Genomic DNA, 6,165 nt, shown 5'->3' on the forward strand with positions numbered 1-6,165 from the left:
AGGCCCATGATCACTCTGGATGAACTGCAGAGATCTACAGCTGAGGTGAGAGAGTCTGTCAATAGGACAACAATCAGTCATACACTGCACAAATCTGGCCTTTATAAAAGAGTGGCATGAAGAAAGCCTTTTCTCAAAGATATCCATAAAAAGTGTTGTTTAAAGTTTGCCACAAGCCACATGGGAGACACACCAACCGTGGAAGAAGGTGCTCTGGTTATATGAAACCAAAATCCAACTGTTTGGCCACAATGCAAAACGACATGTTTGGAGTAAAAGCAACACAGCTCATCACCCTGAACACATCATCCCCACTGTCAAACAAGGTGGTGGCAGCATCATGGTTTGGGCCTGCTTTTCATCAGCAGGGACAGGGAAGATGGTCAGAATTGATGGGAAGATGGATGGGGCCAAATACAGGACCATTCTGGAAGAAAACCGGTTTGAGTCTGCAAGAGACCTGAGACTGGGACCGAGATTTATCTTCCAACAAGACAATGATCCAAAACATAAAGACACATCTACAATGGAATGGTTCACAAATAAACGTATCCAGGTGTTGGAATGTCCAAGTCAAAGTCCAGACCTGAATCCAATCAAGAATCTGTGGAAAGAGCTGAAGACTGCTGTTCACAAACGCTCTCCATCCAACCTCACTGAGCTTGAGCTGTTTTGCAAAGAAGAATGGGCAAGAATTTCAGTGTCTCCATGTGCAAAACTGATAGAGACAAACCCCAAGAGACTTGCAGCTGGAATTGCAGCAAAAGGCGGCACTACAAAGTATTAACGCAAGGGGGACGAATAATATTGCACACCCCACTTTTCAATGTTTCATTTGTTAAAAAAGTTTGACACATCCAATAAATTTCATTCCACTTCACAATTGTGTCCCACTTGTTGTTGATTCTTCACAAAAAATTAAAATTTTATATCTTTATGTTTGAAGCCTGAAATGTGGCAAAAGGTTGAAAAGTTCAAGGGGGCCGAATACTTTCGCAAGGCACTGTATAGATGGATGGATGGATGGATGGATGGATGGATGGATGGATGGATGGATGCATACATACATACATACATACATACATATCTACATACATGGCAGCATGGTGGCGCAACGAATAGAGCTGCTGCCTCTCAGCAAGCCCGTCACCGGTTCAAATTCCAGTCCGAGGTCCTTTCTGGGTGGAGTTTACATGTTCTCTCTGTGCATGCGTGGGTTTTCTCAGGGTACTCCGGTTTACTCCCACTGATCAAAAACATGCATGTTAGGCTAATTGGTAACTCTAAATTGTTCCTAGGTGTGAGTGAGAGAGTGAATGGTTGTTTGTCTCTATGTGGCCCTGTGATGGACTTGCGACCCATTATGGGGTACCCCGCCCCTTGCACAGTGATTGCTGGACATGGGCACCAGCAACCCCTGTGACCCAAAATGGAAGAAGCGGGTAAAAGATAATGTATGTATGTATGTAAAGCAGTCAATAGGGAGCACAAACCAGTATGTCTCTTGTGTCATTCCTAAGCCTGGGTAAATGATGAGGGTTGTGTCAGGAAGGGCATTTGCGTATCACACTTTTGCCAAAACTAACATGTGAGTTCATCTAAGCAACACCATACAGGATTGGTCAAGGCCGGAGATAACATCAACCACCACTGATGCTGATGATAAAAAGGGTGCCTACGGAAATTGTTTTGCTGTTAATCAAAGATTGAGGAGGGAAACAAGTTAGGGGACAGAGGGAGAAGAGGAAAGACAATAATGTAGGACTGAGGGTGGCAACTCTAAATGTGGGGACAATGACAGACAGAGAGCTGACATGATGCAGAGAAGGAAGGTAGATGTATTTTTTTGGGTCCAAGAGACAAGTGTAAGTAAGGGCAGCAAGGTTCAAAGTGTTGGGGCAGGGGTTGAATTGTTTTACCATGGTGTGGAAAGAAAAAAAAAATGGAGTAGGGGTGGTCCTGAAGGAACAGTTAGAATTTAGTAGAGGTGAAAAGAGTGTCAGATATGGTGATGTGGATGAAGGTAGATGTAAAAGGTTTGATGCTAAATGTTGTCAGTAGGTATGCTCCATAGGTTGAATGTGATATAGATAAGAAATATAATTTTTGGAAGGATTTGGATGAAGTGATAGAGAGCATTCCCAGGGAGGAAAGAGTGGTGATCAGACCAGACCTGGATTTATATTGTAGTGAAGGAAACAGAGGAGATGAGGAAGTGATGGGTAGGTTTGGTGTCAAGCAAAGAAACCAGGAAGAAAATGTCTTGGAGAGATGACGATCAGGTTTTGACTAAAATATTCAGTGGCATATTTGAGGGTGAGAAAATACCTGAGGAATGGAGGCAATGTGTGCTGGTGGCCATTTTATAAGAACAATGATGATGTACAGAGTAGCAACTACAGGAGAATTAAGTTGATACAGCAAGTCACACAATGAAGATCTAGGAGAGAGTTGTGGAAGCTAAACTTAAATGAGAGGTGACAATTTGTGAGCAGCAGTATGGTTTCATGCCGAGAAAGAGCACTGCAGATGCCGTCTTTGCTTTGAGAATGCTGATGGAGAAGTACAGAGAGGGCCAGAAAGAACTCCATTATGCCTTTGTGGATTTAGAAAAAACATATGACAGAGTGCAGACAGAGGGAGGAGGTGTGGTATTGCATGAGGAAATCTGGAGTGGCAGAGAAGTATGTTAGACTGGTACAGGACATGTATGAGGACAGCAGGATAGTGGTGAGATGTGCTGTAGGAGTGACAGAGCTTCAAGGTGGAGGTGGGAGTGCATCAAGGATCGGCTCTGAGCCCCTTCTTGTTTGTTCTGGTGATGGACCGACTAAAAGATGAGATCAGGCAGGAATCCTCATGAACTATGATGTTTGCAGATTACATTGTGATCTGTGGTGAGAACAGTGAACAGGTGGAAGGGAACTTGGAGAGGTGGAGGTATGCACTTGAAAGAAGAGGAATGAAAATCAGCCGTATAGACAGAGTACATGTGTGTGAATGGAGGGAGGCCGGTGGAACAGTGAGGCTACAAGGAGCAGAGGTCACAAAGGTGCAGGAATTCAAGTACTTGGGTCCACTGTCCAGAAAAATGGGGAATGTGGTAAAGAGGTATAAAAAAAGAGAATCCAGGCAGGATTGAGTGGATGGAAAAAAGTTTAGTTTCAGGAGTGATTTGTGACAAAAGTGTGTCAGCAAAGGTCAAAGGAAAAGTTGTGACAGACAATTATGAGACCAGCTATGTTGTAGTTTGCTGTCTTCAGTTTCACTGACAAAAACATAGAACAAAGAACTGGAAGTGGCTGAAATGAAGATATTGAGGTTCTCTTTAGGAGTGACAAGGATGGATAAGATTAAGAATGAGATCATCAGAGGTACAACATAGCTTGAATAACTGGGAGATAAAGTTAGAGAAGCCAGACTGAGATGGTTTGGACATGTCCAGAGGAGGGACAGTGGGTATATTGGCAGAAGGATGTTAGAAATGCAGCTGCCAGGAAAAAGACAAAGAGGAGATATATGGATGCAGTTAGAGAGGACATGGAGGTAGTTGGAGTGAGGACAGAGGATGCAGAGGACAGAGTGAGATGGAGGAGGATGACTCGCTGTGGTGACCCCTGAAGAGGGAAAAACCGAAAGAAGCTGAAAGAATCTTCAAAAAACAGTTGAATATAGTTTATATATTATGTATAAAAGCTGATTTAACCCACATTCAAAGAAATATTGGAATTTGTATGAACTAATATGTGCCTATGTGTCAAAATTCCAAACGCATGACTAGCACAAGAGGAATACTCTGGTCCATAATAATAAATAGAGGTGGCAAGAGCAATCATGAACATGTATGGGATTTTTGCTGTTTACTAGTAAACTTGTGTCAACACATGGATTGAGGTTGTCAAAGACACATGGCAGCAAACTTAATCTCATTCCATGTAATAAAAAAATGTTTTTACTACTGGGAGACGGCATGACAGCAGATTGAACTGAGACACAGCTGCATTCCAGAGAGGTTGCACCTAAAATTCCTCTATCTTTTGTTTTCTTGATTAAATTGGATTTAACTGTAGTTGACAGAGCTGAGATAATTCCTCTAGGCCATTGGAAGGCACATTTCTAATATACTTGGTGTGTTGTGTTTTTCCTTCAACTTAATTAGCCTGGATACTTGTGTTGTTCAGGACTGAAGACTTTTTTTTCTGTGCATTTTGTTTTCTGACAGCACTATTAAAATCACAGAATAAAGGTGGTGGAGGTGGTGCGAGGAGCTCAATAAGGTTTTCAAAGTTCCTTACCCTAATCAATAAAATTATATAGTCACTTAGTGATGCTTGAAAATATAAATCACATTTGATCATTATTGAGACCTTATTTTGACATTATTGTGTGGATGTCTTCAATTGTGAAGATGTCAAGGGAAAATGAGTCACAAGGCTTAAATACCTTGGGTTAATGGAATGTTTCTTCTGGCACAATCTTGTGGCTTTGCACTTTACATTTTTGGGAGCCTGCCTGAACTTATGCCACAGGTACTTTTTAGTATTTTATTATAAAAAAAAAAAACTAACATATGTCATGTCAAAATAAAGCAATCACAAGATAATTAAATATGAAGGTTTGTTTTCAGATGCTGTACCTGTTCATTATTTGCTGCAATTACAAGAAGGTGCAGCTTTAATAGTTTTTTGACGAACGTACAGCAGCATATCTGAACAGGATAATAATTAGCTGAATTAGCTACTTTTTGGTAATAAACTTAGTGGTAATTAAAGTACAAGCTGACGGGTTTTCTCCTTTTTAGTGTGACTGAAGTACCCCTTAATCGTTTTTGTATGTGTGCTTAGTAACATTTCAAAAGAAATATCAAAAATTGGCAGTGACATTTTTCTTCAATTAAATGCCAAACACATAAGAGGACAAATCAAGTCTTTATAATTCAGTTTACTTCACTCACCAACCCACAGTTACAGTCAAAAGATGAGCATTTCTGGTTTCTCACATTATCTGTAAGAAATGGGTGTGCAGGAAAGCTTCTCAGAGGTCTGATTAGGTCTGCAGCCCTGAATTATCTCTCTCAAAAAGATTGCTCTGATACAGTAAGTGGACATCATCCTTTTTTCCCACCATTAATGGCCTCTTGGTTTGTTCTGTTCTTTGTCTGCAGCTTGAGCTGTGATAGTGACACCCACTTGAAACTATACAGGGAGCAAGAGAGTGAAGTACTCCCATAGATTAAAGTAACTGTTTAGGAGATAGTCAATGGAAATCATTACCTGATAACACCCCCACCCACCAGATTTTTTAAAAAAAAGTTACATAACCACTCTTTACCAGTTCAGCACCTACTGACGTGTGTTTGTACAGTCTGTACATTCCCCTAAGCACGTGACGGCTTCTTAATCCAACAGTGTGGAAAGAAGCAAACGGCTAAAGCTGAAACATGAGTGATTGATGCACGAGCACAGCTTTTTTGTAGTGGGTGTCTTATAGCATGTGAGTGCTCATATCTAAATCACTGAACTGCTGAAATGATATTCCATGTTAAGGTTTCTGTGACAGCATCCAAACAAACTTGTCTCAACATCATATGCCCTTAAGAACTGTGCAGGTATTAGGCATGTCTCACCTTCCTCCACCCACACATCAGAGAAGTTGTCAGTGCATCTCACAACACAACAACCGTCAGGTTAACTTCCAGTGTGCTTTCAGAAAACATTTCAACTCTATGTGGTTTTGATTTGTTTCACTCTATTCTTACTTTGTATCAGTGTAGACAATTCTCACTTTGCAAGATAAAAGCTTGTATGTTGTTAGCTTGAAAATATCACCTTTATGTGAAACTAATGCTTTGCATAAGGAAGGCAAAGAGGACTATCCGAATATTATATTTTAAAGTTTGCAGATACAGTATTGCCCTCTACAGGTTATATGAAACTGCTGCACTTTCTGTTTGAAAAAATATACATTCATTCACGTAACAAAACATTTGTGCCAAGACCGTCAAACTTTAATGAAAGTGATATAAATATTTTTTTTATTATTTTGGTAAAAACAGAGTTTGCTTTTGACCTTAAAAGTTCTTGTTTTCATCTTGAAAAATGCAAACCTGAGATTTTTGTAAAGCAAGTTTAACTCAACCCAAAGAAACATTGCAGTAATACATAT

Source organism: Nematolebias whitei, chromosome 10 (assembly GCF_014905685.2).
Source record: "Nematolebias whitei isolate Nwh7 chromosome 10, NemWhi1, whole genome shotgun sequence".
NCBI lineage: Eukaryota > Metazoa > Chordata > Actinopteri > Cyprinodontiformes > Rivulidae > Nematolebias > Nematolebias whitei.